This window comes from Oryctolagus cuniculus, chromosome 13 (assembly GCF_051225735.1).
Source record: "Oryctolagus cuniculus isolate XC-2025 breed Fujian yellow rabbit chromosome 13, ASM5122573v1, whole genome shotgun sequence".
Lineage (NCBI taxonomy): Eukaryota > Metazoa > Chordata > Mammalia > Lagomorpha > Leporidae > Oryctolagus > Oryctolagus cuniculus.
The window spans coordinates 83,210,616-83,225,895 of NC_142879.1; positions in this window are offsets into that span (position 1 = coordinate 83,210,616).

Sequence of the window (15,280 nt, forward strand, 5' to 3'; positions counted from 1 at the left end):
AAAAACTCATGTTGGTCGTGCTGCCTCTAGAATTCTAAGCATGACACGCTAATTGGTTTTGTTTTTTTTATTTCAAAATGGATCTGCTGTCTAAACTCGTGTTTGTATTGCGTCAGAATACAAAATTTGGGAAGGAAGAAGGCAAAACCAACTCAGACCCAGAAATCCTTTAGGAAATTGCCGCTCAAGAAACCAAAACTCGGCTGAGGCACCCAAAACCATGACAGAAAGCCAGAATTGGAGCAAGCCAACAGCTGTGCCCTGATTGAAAAAGACCATTCCTTCCGTGTCTTGAACTCCATATTCCAGCCTCAAAATCAAAGCTCACATCAGAAAATTCATTACAAACCATGATAAAGAAGAAAAATGTGAAAAGAGCCAAAGAAATGGAAGAGTCCTTTTTGAGAGTGGGCTTGATTTAGTCACAAGGAAACAGGCTGTTTCCGGATTCATCCACCCCTCCCAGATGACTGGCTTTGGAAAACTCATTCAATTCACCTGAAAATCGCTGGCAAACTGATTTGGGGGAATTAATTATCGTTCCCCTCTGCAAAAGGGTTCCATTTCTTTGTCCAAAACACAAAAACTCATGTTGGTCGTGCTGCCTCTAGAATTCTAAGCATGACACGCTAATTGGTTTTGTGTTTTTTTTTCTTTCATAATGGATCTGCTGTCTAAACTCGTGTTTGTATTGCGTCAGAATGCAAAATATGGGAAGGAAGAAGGCAAAACCAACGCAGAAACAGAAATCCTTTAGGAAATTGCCGCTCAAGAAACCAAAACTCGGCTGAGGCACCCAAAACCATGACAGAAAGCCAGAATTGGAGCAAGCCAACAGCTGTGCCCTGATTGAAAAAGACCATTCCTTCCGTGTCTTGAACTCCATATTCCAGCCTCAAAATCAAAGCTCACATCAGAAAATTCATTACAAACCATGATAAAGAAGAAAAATGTGAAAAGAGCCAAAGAAATGGAAGAGTCCTTTTTGAGAGTGGGCTTGATTTAGTCACAAGGAAACAGGCTGTTTCCGGATTCATCCACCCCTCCCAGATGACTGGCTTTGGAAAACTCATTCAATTCACCTGAAAATCGCTGGCAAACTGATTTGGGGGAATTAATTATCGTTCCCCTCTGCAAAAGGGTTCCATTTCTTTGTCCAAAACACAAAAACTCATGTTGGTCGTGCTGCCTCTAGAATTCTAAGCATGACACGCTAATTGGTTTTGTGTTTTTTTTTCTTTCATAATGGATCTGCTGTCTAAACTCGTGTTTGTATTGCGTCAGAATGCAAAATATGGGAAGGAAGAAGGCAAAACCAACGCAGAAACAGAAATCCTTTAGGAAATTGCCGCTCAAGAAACCAAAACTAGGCTGAGGCACCCAAAACCATGACAGAAAGCCAGAATTGGAGCAAGCCAACAGCTGTGCCCTGATTGAAAAAGACCATTCCTTCCGTGTCTTGAACTCCATATTCCAGCCTCAAAATCAAAGCTCACATCAGAAAATTCATTACAAACCATGATAAAGAAGAAAAATGTGAAAAGAGCCAAAGAAATGGAAGAGTCCTTTTTGATAGTGGGCTTGATTTAGTCACAAGGAAACAGGCTGTTTCCGGATTCATCCACCCCTCCCAGCTGACTGGCTTTGGAAAACTCATTCAATTCACCTGAAAATCGCTGGCAAACTGATTTGGGGAATTAATTATCATCCCCCTCTGCAAAAGGGTTCCATTTCTTTTTCCAAAACACAAAAACTCATGTTGGTCGTGCTGCCTCTAGAATTCTAAGCATGACACGCTAATTGGTTTTGTTTTTTTTTTTTTTTTCTTTCATAATGGATCTGCTGTCTAAACTCGTGTGTGTATTGCGTCAGAATACAAAATTTGGGAAGGAAGAAGGCAAAACCAACTCAGACCCAGAAATCCTTTAGGAAATTGCCGCTCAAGAAACCAAAACTCGCCTGAGGCACCCAAAACCATGACAGAAAGCCAGAATTGGAGCAAGCCAACAGCTGTGCCCTGATTGAAAAATACCATTCCTTCTGTGTCTTGAACTCCATATTCCAGCCTCAAAATCAAAGCTCACATCAGAAAATTCATTACAAACCATGATAAAGAAGAAAAATGTGAAAAGAGCCAAAGAAATGGAAGAGTCCTTTTTGATAGTGGGCTTGATTTAGTCACAAGGAAACAGGCTGTTTCCGGATTCATCCACCCCTCCCAGCTGACTGGCTTTGGAAAACTCATTCAATTCACCTGAAAATCGCTGGCAAACTGATTTGGGGAATTATTATCGTGCCCCTCTGCAAAAGGGTTCCATTTCTTTGTCCAAAACACAAAAACTCATGTTGGTCGTGCTGCCTCTAGAATTCTAAGCATGACACGCTAATTGGTTTTGTTTTTTTTTTCTTTCATAATGGATCTGCTGTCTAAACTCGTGTTTGTATTGCGTCAGAATACAAAATTTGGGAAGGAAGAAGGCAAAACCAACTCAGACCCAGAAATCCTTTAGGAAATTGCCGCTCAAGAAACCAAAACTCGGCTGAGGCACCCAAAACCATGACAGAAAGCCAGAATTGGAGCAAGCCAACAGCTGTGCCCTGATTGAAAAAGACCATGCCTTCCGTGTCTTGAACTCCATATTCCAGCCTCAAAATCAAAGCTCACATCAGAAAATTCATTACAAACCATGATAAAGAAGAAAAATGTGAAAAGAGCCAAAGAAATGGAAGAGTCCTTTTTGAGAGTGGGCTTGATTTAGTCACAAGGAAACAGGCTGTTTCCGGATTCATCCACCCCTCCCAGCTGACTGGCTTTGGAAAACTCATTCAATTCACCTGAAAATCACTGGCAAACTGATTTGGGGAATTAATTATCGTCCCCCTCTGCAAAAGGGTTCCATTTCTTTGTCCAAAACACAAAAACTCATGTTGGTCGTGCTGCCTCTTGAATTCTAAGCATCACACGCTAATTGGTTTTGTTTTTTTTTTTCTTTCATAATGGATCTACTGTCTAAACTCGTGTTTGTATTGCGTCAGAATGCAAAATATGGGAAGGAAGAAGGCAAAACCAACGCAGACCCAGAAATCCTTTAGGAAATTGCCGCTCAAGAAACCAAAACTCGGCTGAGGCACCCAAAACCATGACAGAAAGCCAGAATTGGAGCAAGCCAACAGCTGTGTCCTGATTGAAAAAGACCATTCCTTCCGTGTCTTGAACTCCATATTCCAGCCTCAAAATCAAAGCTCACATCAGAAAATTCATTACAAACCATGATAAAGAAGAAAAATGTGAAAAGAGCCAAAGAAATGGAAGAGTCCTTTTTGAGAGTGGGCTTGATTTAGTCACAAGGAAACAGGCCGTTTCCGGATTCATCCACCCCTCCCAGCTGACTGGCTTTGGAAAACTCATTCAATTCACCTGAAAATCGCTGGCAAACTGATTTGGGGGAATTAATGATCGTTCCCCTCTGCAAAAGGGTTCTATTTCTTTGTCCAAAACACAAAAACTCATGTTGGTCGTGCTGCCTCTAGAATTCTAAGCATGACACGCTAATTGGTTTTGTTTTTTTATTTCAAAATGGATCTGCTGTCTAAACTCGTGTTTGTATTGCGTCAGAATACAAAATTTGGGAAGGAAGAAGGCAAAACCAACTCAGACCCAGAAATCCTTTAGGAAATTGCCGCTCAAGAAACCAAAACTCTGCTGAGGCTCCCAAAACCATGACAGAAAGCCAGAATTGGAGCAAGCCAACAGCTGTGCCCTGATTGAAAAAGACCATTCCTTCCGTGTCTTGAACTCCATATTCCAGCCTCAAAATCAAAGCTCACATCAGAAAATTCATTACAAAGCATGATAAAGAAGAAAAATTTGAAAAGAGCCAAAGAAATGGAAGAGTCCTTTTTGATAGTGGGCTTGATTTAGTCACAAGGAAACAGGCTGTTTCCGGATTCATCCACCCCTCCCAGCTGACTGGCTTTGGAAAACTCATTCAATTCACCTGAAAATCGCTGGCAAACTGATTTGGGGAATTAATTATCGTTCCCCTCTGCAAAAGGGTTCCATTTCTTTGTCCAAAACACAAAAACTCATGTTGGTCGTGCTGCCTCTAGAATTCTAAGCATGACACGCTAATTGGTTTTGTTTTTTTTATTTCAAAATGGATCTGCTGTCTAAACTCGTGTTTGTATTGCGTCAGAATACAAAATTTGGGAAGGAAGAAGGCAAAACCAACTCAGACCCAGAAATCCTTTAGGAAATTGCCGCTCAAGAAACCAAAACTCGGCTGAGGCACCCAAAACCATGACAGAAAGCCAGAATTGGAGCAAGCCAACAGCTGTGCCCTGATTGAAAAAGACCATTCCTTCCGTGTCTTGAACTCCATATTCCAGCCTCAAAATCAAAGCTCACATCAGAAAATTCATTACAAACCATGATAAAGAAGAAAAATGTGAAAAGAGCCAAAGAAATGGAAGAGTCCTTTTTGATAGTGGGCTTGATTTAGTCACAAGGAAACAGGCTGTTTCCGGATTCATCCACCCCTCCCAGATGACTGGCTTTGGAAAACTCATTCAATTCACCTGAAAATCGCTGGCAAACTGATTTGGGGAATTAATTATCATCCCCCTCTGCAAAAGGGTTCCATTTCTTTTTCCAAAACACAAAAACTCATGTTGGTCGTGCTGCCTCTAGAATTCTAAGCATGACACGCTAATTGGTTTTGTTTTTTGTTTTTTTTCTTTCATAATGGATCTGCTGTCTAAACTCGTGTGTGTATTGCGTCAGAATACAAAATTTGGGAAGGAAGAAGGTAAAACCAACTCAGACCCAGAAATCCTTTAGGAAATTGCCGCTCAAGAAACCAAAACTCGCCTGAGGCACCCAAAACCATGACAGAAAGCCAGAATTGGAGCAAGCCAACAGCTGTGCCCTGATTGAAAAATACCATTCCTTCTGTGTCTTGAACTCCATATTCCAGCCTCAAAATCAAAGCTCACATCAGAAAATTCATTACAAACCATGATAAAGAAGAAAAATGTGAAAAGAGCCAAAGAAATGGAAGAGTCCTTTTTGATAGTGTGCTTCATTTAGTCACAAGGAAACAGGCTGTTTCCGGATTCATCCACCCCTCCCAGCTGACTGGCTTTGGAAAACTCATTCAATTCACCTGAAAATCGCTGGCAAACTGATTTGGGGGAATTAATTATCGTTCCCCTCTGCAAAAGGCTTCCATTTCTTTGTCCAAAACACAAAAACTCATGTTGGTCGTGCTGCCTCTAGAATTCTAAGCATGACACGCGAATTGGTTTTGTTTTTTTTTTTCCTTCATAATGGATCTGCTGTCTAAACTCGTGTTTGTATTGCGGCAGAATACAAAATTTGGGAAGGAAGAAGGCAAAACCAACTCAGACCCAGAAATCATGTAGGAACTTGCCGCTCAAGAAACCAAAACTCAGCTGAGGCACCCAAAACCATGACAGAAAGCCAGAATTGGAGCAAGCCAACAGCTGTGCCCTGATTGAAACACAGCATTCCTTCCGTGTCTTGAACTCCATATTCCAGCCTCAAAATCAAAGCTCACATCAGAAAATTCATTACAAACCATGATAAAGAAGAAAAATGTGAAAAGAGCCAAAGAAATGGAAGAGTCCTTTTTGATAGTGGGCTTGATTAGTCCCAAGGAAACAGGCTGTTTCCGGATTCATCCACCCCTCCCAGCTGACTGGCTTTGGAACACTCATTCAATTCACCTGAAAATCGCTGGCAAACTGATTTGGGGAATGAATTATCGTTCCCCTCTGCAAAAGGGTTCCATTTCTTTGTCCAAAACACAAAAACTCATGTTGGTCGTGCTGCCTCTAGAATTCTAAGCATGACACGCTCATTGGTTTGGTTTTTTTTTTTTATTTCATAATGGAGCTGCTGTCTAAACTCGTGTTTGTATTGCATCAGAATAGAACATTTGGGAAGGAAGAAGGCAAAACCAACTCAGACCCAGAAATCCTTTAGGAAATTGCCGCTCAAGAAACCAAAACTCGGCTGAGGCACCCAAAACCATGACAGAAAGCCAGAATTGGAGCAAGCCAACAGCTGTGCCCTGATTAAAAAATACCTTTCCTTCCGTGTCTTGAACTCCATATTCCAGCCTCAAAATCAAAGCTCACATCAGAAAACTCATTACAAACCATGATAAAGAAGAAAAATCTGAGAAGAGCCAAAGAAATTGAACAGTCCTTTTTGATAGTGGGCTTGATTTCGTCACAAGGAAACAGGCTGTTTCCGGATTCATCCACCCCTCCCAGCTGACTGGCTTTGGAAAACTCATTCAATTCACCTGAAAATCGCTGGCAAACTGATTTGGGGAATTAATTATCGGTCCCCTCTGCAAAAGGGTTCCATTTCTTTGTCCAAAACACAAAAACTCATGTTGGTCGTGCTGCCTCTAGAATTCTAAGCATGACACGCTAATTGGTTTTGTTTTTTTTTTATTTCATAATGGAGCTGCTGTCTAAACTCGTGTTTGTATTGCGTCAGAATACAAAATTTGGGAAGGAAGAAGGCAAAACCAACTCAGACCCAGAAATCCTTTAGGAAATTGCCGCTCAAGAAACCAAAACTCGGCTGAGGCACCCAAAACCATGACAGAAAGCCAGAATTGGAGCAAGCCAACAGCTGTGCCCTGATTGAAAAAGACCATTCCTTCCATGTCTTGAACTCCATATTCCAGCTTCAAAATCAAAGCTCACATCAGAAAATTCATTACAAACCATGATAAAGAAGAAAAATGTGAAAAGAGCCAAAGAAATGGAAGAGTCCTTTTTGATAGTGGGCTTGATTTAGTCACAAGGAAACAGGCTGTTTCCGGATTCATCCACCCCTCCCAGCTGACTGGCTTTGGAAAACTCATTCAATTCACTTGAAAATCACTGGCAAACTGATTTGGGGAATTAATGATCGTTCTCCTCTGCAAAATGGTTCCATTTCTTTGTCCAAAACACAAAAACTCATGTTGGTCGTGCTGCCTCTAGAATTCGAAGCATGACACGCTAATTGTTTTTTTTTGTTGTTTTTTTTTTTTTCATAATGGAGCTGCTCTCTAAACTCGTGTTTGTATTGCGTCAGAATACAAAATTTGGGAAGGAAGAAGGCAAAACCAAATCAGACCCAGAAATCCTTTAGGAAATTGCCGCTCAAGAAACCAAAACTCGGCTGAGGCACCCAAAACCATGACAGAAAGCCAGAATTGGAGCAAGCCAACAGCTGTGCCCTGATTGAAAAAGACCATTCCTTCCGTGTCTTGAACTCCATATTCCAGCCTCAAAATCAAAGCTCACATCAGAAAATTCATTACAAACCATGATAAAGAAGAAAAATGTGAAAAGAGCCAAAGAAATGGAAGAGTACTTTTTGAGAGTGGGCTTGATTTAGTCACAAGGAAACAGGCTGTTTCCGGATTCATCCACCCCTCCCAGCTGACTGGCTTTGGAAAACTCATTCAATTCACCTGAAAATCACTGGCAAACTGATTTGGTGAATTAATTATCGTCCCCCTCTGCAAAAGGGTTCCATTTCTTTGTCCAAAACACAAAAACTCATGTTGGTCGTGCTGCCTCTAGAATTCTAAGCATGACACGCTAATTGGTTTTTTTTTTTTTTTTGTTTCATAATGGATCTGCTGTCTAAACTCGTGTTTGTATTGCGTCAGAATAGAACATTTGGGAAGGAAGAAGGCAAAACCAACTCAGACCCAGAAATCCTTTAGGAAATTGCCGCTCAAGAAACCAAAACTCGGCTGAGGCACCCAAAACCATGACAGAAAGCCAGAATTGGAGCAAGCCAACAGCTGTGTCCTGATTGAAAAAGACCATTCCTTCCGTGTCTTGAACTCCATATTCCAGCCTCAAAATCAAAGCTCACATCAGAAAATTCATTACAAACCATGATAAAGAAGAAAAATGTGAAAAGAGCCAAAGAAATGGAAGAGTCCTTTTTGAGAGTGGGCTTGATTTAGTCACAAGGAAACAGGCCGTTTCCGGATTCATCCACCCCTCCCAGCTGACTGGCTTTGGAAAACTCATTCAATTCACCTGAAAATCGCTGGCAAACTGATTTGGGGGAATTAATGATCGTTCCCCTCTGCAAAAGGGTTCCATTTCTTTTTCCAAAATACAAAAACTCATGTTGGTCGTGCTGCCTCTTGAATTCTAAGCATGACACGCTAATTGGTATTGTTTTTTTTCTTTCATAATGGATCTGCTGTCTAAACTCGTGTTTGTATTGCGTCAGAATACAAAATTTGGGAAGGAAGAAGGCAAAACCAACTCAGACCCAGAAATCCTTTAGGAAATTGCCGCTCAAGAAACCAAAACTCGGCTGAGGCACCCAAAACCATGACAGAAAGCCAGAATTGGAGCAAGCCAACAGCTGTGCCCTGATTAAAAAATACCTTTCCTTCCGTGTCTTGAACTCCATATTCCAGCCTCAAAATCAAAGCTCACATCAGAAAACTCATTACAAACCATGATAAAGAAGAAAAATCTGAGAAGAGCCAAAGAAATGGAAGAGTCCTTTTTGAGAGTGGGCTTGATTTAGTCACAAGGAAACAGGCTGTTTCCGGATTCATCCACCCCTCCCAGCTGACTGGCTTTGGAAAACTCATTCAATTCACCTGAAAATCGCTGGCAAACTGATTTGGGGAATTAATTATCGGTCCCCTCTGCAAAAGGGTTCCATTTCTTTGTCCAAAACACAAAAACTCATGTTGGTCGTGCTGCCTCTAGAATTCTAAGCATGACACGCTAATTGGTTTTGTTTTTTTTTTATTTCATAATGGAGCTGCTGTCTAAACTCGTGTTTGTATTGCGTCAGAATACAAAATTTGGGAAGGAAGAAGGCAAAACCAACTCAGACCCAGAAATCCTTTAGGAAATTGCCGCTCAAGAAACCAAAACTCGGCTGAGGCACCCAAAACCATGACAGAAAGCCAGAATTGGAGCAAGCCAACAGCTGTGCCCTGATTGAAAATGACCTTTCCATCCGTGTCTTGAACTCCATATTCCAGCCACAAAATCAAAGCTCACATCAGACAATTCCTTACAAACCATGATAAAGAAGAAAAATGTGAGAAGAGTCAAAGAAATGGAATTGTCCTTGTTGATAGTGGGCTTGATTTAGTCACAAGGAACAGGCTGTTTCCACATTCATCCACCCCTCCCAGCTGACTGGCTTTATAAAACTCATTCAATTCACCTGAAAATCGCTGGCAAACTGATTTGGGGAATTAATTATCGTTCCCCTCTGCAAAATGGTTCCATTTCTTTGTCCAAAACACAAAAACTCATGTTGGTCGTGCTGCCTCTAGAATTCTAAGCATGACACGCTAATTGTTTTTTTTTTTTTATTTCATAATGGATCTGCTGTCTAAACTCGTGTTTGTATTGCGTCAGAATACAAAATTTGGGAAGGAAGAAGGCAAAACCAACTCAGACCCAGAAATCCTTTAGGAAATTGCCGCTCAAGAAACCAAAACTCTGCTGAGGCTCCCAAAACCATGACAGAAAGCCAGAATTGGAGCAAGCCAACAGCTGTGCCCTGATTGAAAAAGACCATTCCTTCCGTGTCTTGAACTCCATATTCCAGCCTCAAAATCAAAGCTCACATCAGAAAATTCATTACAAACCATGATAAAGAAGAAAAATTTGAAAAGAGCCAAAGAAATGGAAGAGTCCTTTTTGATAGTGGGCTTGATTTAGTCACAAGGAAACAGGCTGTTTCCACATTCATCCACCCCTCCCAGCTGACTGGCTTTGGAAAACTCATTCAATTCACCTGAAAATCGCTGGCAAACTGATTTGGGGAATTAATTATCGTTCCCCTCTGCAAAAGGGTTCCATTTCTTTGTCCAAAACACAAAAACTCATGTTGGTCGTGCTGCCTCTAGAATTCTAAGCATGACACGCTAATTGGTTTTGTTTTTTTTATTTCAAAATGGATCTGCTGTCTAAACTCGTGTTTGTATTGCGTCAGAATACAAAATTTGGGAAGGAAGAAGGCAAAACCAACTCAGACCCAGAAATCCTTTAGGAAATTGCCGCTCAAGAAACCAAAACTCGGCTGAGGCACCCAAAACCATGACAGAAAGCCAGAATTGGAGCAAGCCAACAGCTGTGCCCTGATTGAAAAAGACCATTCCTTCCGTGTCTTGAACTCCATATTCCAGCCTCAAAATCAAAGCTCACATCAGAAAATTCATTACAAACCATGATAAAGAAGAAAAATGTGAAAAGAGCCAAAGAAATGGAAGAGTCCTTTTTGAGAGTGGGCTTGATTTAGTCACAAGGAAACAGGCTGTTTCCGGATTCATCCACCCCTCCCAGATGACTGGCTTTGGAAAACTCATTCAATTCACCTGAAAATCGCTGGCAAACTGATTTGGGGGAATTAATTATCGTTCCCCTCTGCAAAAGGGTTCCATTTCTTTGTCCAAAACACAAAAACTCATGTTGGTCGTGCTGCCTCTAGAATTCTAAGCATGACACGCTAATTGGTTTTGTGTTTTTTTTTTTTCTTTCATAATGGATCTGCTGTCTAAACTCGTGTTTGTATTGCGTCAGAATGCAAAATATGGGAAGGAAGAAGGCAAAACCAACGCAGAAACAGAAATCCTTTAGGAAATTGCCGCTCAAGAAACCAAAACTCGGCTGAGGCACCCAAAACCATGACAGAAAGCCAGAATTGGAGCAAGCCAACAGCTGTGCCCTGATTGAAAAAGACCATTCCTTCCGTGTCTTGAACTCCATATTCCAGCCTCAAAATCAAAGCTCACATCAGAAAATTCATTACAAACCATGATAAAGAAGAAAAATGTGCAAAGAGCCAAAGAAATGGAAGAGTCCTTTTTGAGAGTGGGCTTGATTTAGTCACAAGGAAACAGGCTGTTTCCGGATTCATCCACCCCTCCCAGCTGACTGGCTTTGGAAAACTCATTCAATTCACCTGAAAATCGCTGGCAAACTGATTTGGGGAATTAATTATCATCCCCCTCTGCAAAAGGGTTCCATTTCTTTTTCCAAAACACAAAAACTCATGTTGGTCGTGCTGCCTCTAGAATTCTAAGCATGACACGCTAATTGGTTTTGTTTTTTTTATTTCAAAATGGATCTGCTGTCTAAACTCGTGTTTGTATTGCGTCAGAATACAAAATTTGGGAAGGAAGAAGGCAAAACCAACTCAGACCCAGAAATCCTTTAGGAAATTGCCGCTCAAGAAACCAAAACTCGGCTGAGGCACCCAAAACCATGACAGAAAGCCAGAATTGGAGCAAGCCAACAGCTGTGCCCTGATTGAAAAATACCATTCCTTCTGTGTCTTGAACTCCATATTCCAGCCTCAAAATCAAAGCTCACATCAGAAAATTCATTACAAACCATGATAAAGAAGAAAAATGTGAAAAGAGCCAAAGAAATGGAAGAGTCCTTTTTGATAGTGTGCTTCATTTAGTCACAAGGAAACAGGCTGTTTCCGGATTCATCCACCCCTCCCAGCTGACTGGCTTTGGAAGACTCATTCAATTCACCTGAAAATCGCTGGCAAACTGATTTGGGGGAATTAATTATCGTTCCCCTCTGCAAAAGGCTTCCATTTCTTTGTCCAAAACACAAAAACTCATGTTGGTCGTGCTGCCTCTAGAATTCTAAGCATGACACGCGAATTGGTTTTGTTTTTTTTTTTCTTTCATAATGGATCTACTGTCTAAACTCGTGTTTGTATTGCGTCAGAATGCAAAATATGGGAAGGAAGAAGGCAAAACCAACGCAGACCCAGAAATCCTTTAGGAAATAGTCGCTCAAGAAACCAAAACTCGCCTGAGGCACCCAAAACCATGACAGAAAGCCAGAATTGGAGCAAGCCAACAGCTGTGTCCTGATTGAAAAAGACCATTCCTTCCGTGTCTTGAACTCCATATTCCAGCCTCAAAATCAAAGCTCACATCAGAAAATTCATTACAAACCATGATAAAGAAGAAAAATGTGAAAAGAGCCAAAGAAATGGAAGAGTCCTTTTTGAGAGTGGGCTTGATTTAGTCACAAGGAAACAGGCTGTTTCCGGATTCATCCACCCCTCCCAGCTGACTGGCTTTGGAAAACTCATTCAATTCACCTGAAAATCGCTGGCAAACTGATTTGGGGAATTAATTATCATCCCCCTCTGCAAAAGGGTTCTATTTCTTTGTCCAAAACACAAAAACTCATGTTGGTCGTGCTGCCTCTAGAATTCTAAGCATGACACGCTAATTGGTTTTGTTTTTTTTATTTCAAAATGGATCTGCTGTCTAAACTCGTGTTTGTATTGCGTCAGAATACAAAATTTGGGAAGGAAGAAGGCAAAACCAACTCAGACCCAGAAATCCTTTAGGAAATTGCCGCTCAAGAAACCAAAACTCGGCTGAGGCACCCAAAACCATGACAGAAAGCCAGAATTGGAGCAAGCCAACAGCTGTGCCCTGATTGAAAAAGACCATTCGTTCCGTGTCTTGAACTCCATATTCCAGCCTCAAAATCAAAGCTCACATCAGAAAATTCATTACAAACCATGATAAAGAAGAAAAATGTGAAAAGAGCCAAAGAAATGGAAGAGTCCTTTTTGAGAGTGGGCTTGATTTAGTCACAAGGAAACAGGCCGTTTCCGGATTCATCCACCCCTCCCAGCTGACTGGCTTTGGAAAACTCATTCAATTCACCTGAAAATCGCTGGCAAACTGATTTGGGGGAATTAATTATCGTTCCCCTCTGCAAAAGGGTTCCATTTCTTTGTCCAAAACACAAAAACTCATGTTGGTCGTGCTGCCTCTAGAATTCTAAGCATGACACGCTAATTGGTTTTGTTTTTTCTTTCATAATGGATCTGCTGTCTAAACTCGTGTTTGTATTGCGTCAGAATACAAAATTTGGGAAGGAAGAAGGCAAAACCAACTCAGACCCAGAAATCCTTTAGGAAATTGTCGCTCAAGAAACCAAAACTCGCCTGAGGCACCCAAAACCATGACAGAAAGCCAGAATTGGAGCAAGCCAACAGCTGTGCCCTGATTGAAAAAGACCATTCCTTCCGGGTCTTGAACTCCATATTCCAGCCTCAAAATCAAAGCTCACATCAGAAAATTCATTACAAACCATGATAAAGAAGAAAAATGTGAAAAGAGCCAAAGAAATGGAAGAGTCCTTTCTGAGAGTGGGCTTGATTTAGTCACAAGGAAACAGGCTGTTTCCGGATTCATCCACCCCTCCCAGCTGACTGGCTTTGGAAAACTCATTCAATTCACCTGAAAATCGCTGGCAAACTGATTTGGGGAATTAATTATTGTTCCCCTCTGCAAAAGGGTTCCATTTCTTTGACCAAAACACAAAATCTCATGTTGGTCGTGCTGCCTCTAAAATTCTAAGCATGACACGCTAATTGGTTTTGTTTTTTTTTTTTTTAATTCATAATGGAGCTGCTGTCTAAACTCGTGTGTGTATTGTGTCAGAATGCAAAATTTGGGAAGGAAGAAGGCAAAACCAACGCAGACCCAGAAATCCTTTAGGAAATTGCCGCTCAAGAAACCAAAACTCGGCTGAGGCACCCAAAACCATGACCGAAAGCCAGAATTGGAGCAAGCCAACAGCTGTGCCCTGATTGAAAAAGACCATTCCTTCCGTGTCTTGAACTCCATATTCCAGCCTCAAAATCAAAGCTCACATCAGAAAATTCATTACAAACCATGATAAAGAAGAAAAATGTGAAAAGAGCCAAAGAAATGGAAGAGTCCTTGTTGATCGTGGGCTTGATTTAGTCACAAGGAAACGGGCTGTTTCCGGATTCATCCACCCCTCCCAGCTGACTGGCTTTGGAAAACTCATTCAATTCACCTGAAAATCGCTGGCAAACTGATTTGGGGAATTAATTATCGTTCCCCTCTGCAAAAGGGTTCCATTTCTTTGTCCAAAACACAAAAACTCATGTTGGTCGTGCTGCCTCTAGAATTCTAAGCATGACACGCTAATTGGTTTTGTTTTTTTTATTTCAAAATGGATCTGCTGTCTAAACTCGTGTTTGTATTGCGTCAGAATACAAAATTTGGGAAGGAAGAAGGCAAAACCAACTCAGACCCAGAAATCCTTTAGGAAATTGCCGCTCAAGAAACCAAAACTCGGCTGAGGCACCCAAAACCATGACAGAAAGCCAGAATTGGAGCAAGCCAACAGCTGTGCCCTGATTGAAAAAGACCATTCCTTCCGTGTCTTGAACTCCATATTCCAGCCTCAAAATCAAAGCTCACATCAGAAAATTCATTACAAACCATGATAAAGAAGAAAAATGTGAAAAGAGCCAAAGAAATGGAAGAGTCCTTTTTGATAGTGGGCTTGATTTAGTCACAAGGAAACAGGCTGTTTCCGGATTCATCCACCCCTCCCAGATGACTGGCTTTGGAAAACTCATTCAATTCACCTGAAAATCGCTGGCAAACTGATTTGGGGAATTAATTATCATCCCCCTCTGCAAAAGGGTTCCATTTCTTTTTCCAAAACACAAAAACTCATGTTGGTCGTGCTGCCTCTAGAATTCTAAGCATGACACGCGAATTGGTTTTGTTTTTTGTTTTTTTTCTTTCATAATGGATCTGCTGTCTAAACTCGTGTTTGTATTGCGTCAGAATACAAAATTTGGGAAGGAAGAAGGCAAAACCAACTCAGACCCAGAAATCCTTTAGGAAATTGCCGCTCAAGAAACCAAAACTCGCCTGAGGCACCCAAAACCATGACAGAAAGCCAGAATTGGAGCAAGCCAACAGCTGTGCCCTGATTGAAAAATACCATTCCTTCTGTGTCTTGAACTCCATATTCCAGCCTCAAAATCAAAGCTCACATCAGAAAATTCATTACAAACCATGATAAAGAAGAAAAATGTGAAAAGAGCCAAAGAAATGGAAGAGTCCTTTTTGATAGTGTGCTTCATTTAGTCACAAGGAAACAGGCTGTTTCCGGATTCATCCACCCCTCCCAGCTGACTGGCTTTGGAAAACTCATTCAATTCACCTGAAAATCGCTGGCAAACTGATTTGGGGGAATTAATTATCGTTCCCCTCTGCAAAAGGCTTCCATTTCTTTGTCCAAAACACAAAAACTCATGTTGGTCGTGCTGCCTCTAGAATTCTAAGCATGACACGCGAATTGGTTTTGTTTTTTTTTTTCTTTCATAATGGATCTGCTGTCTAAACTCGTGTTTGTATTGCGGCAGAATACAAAA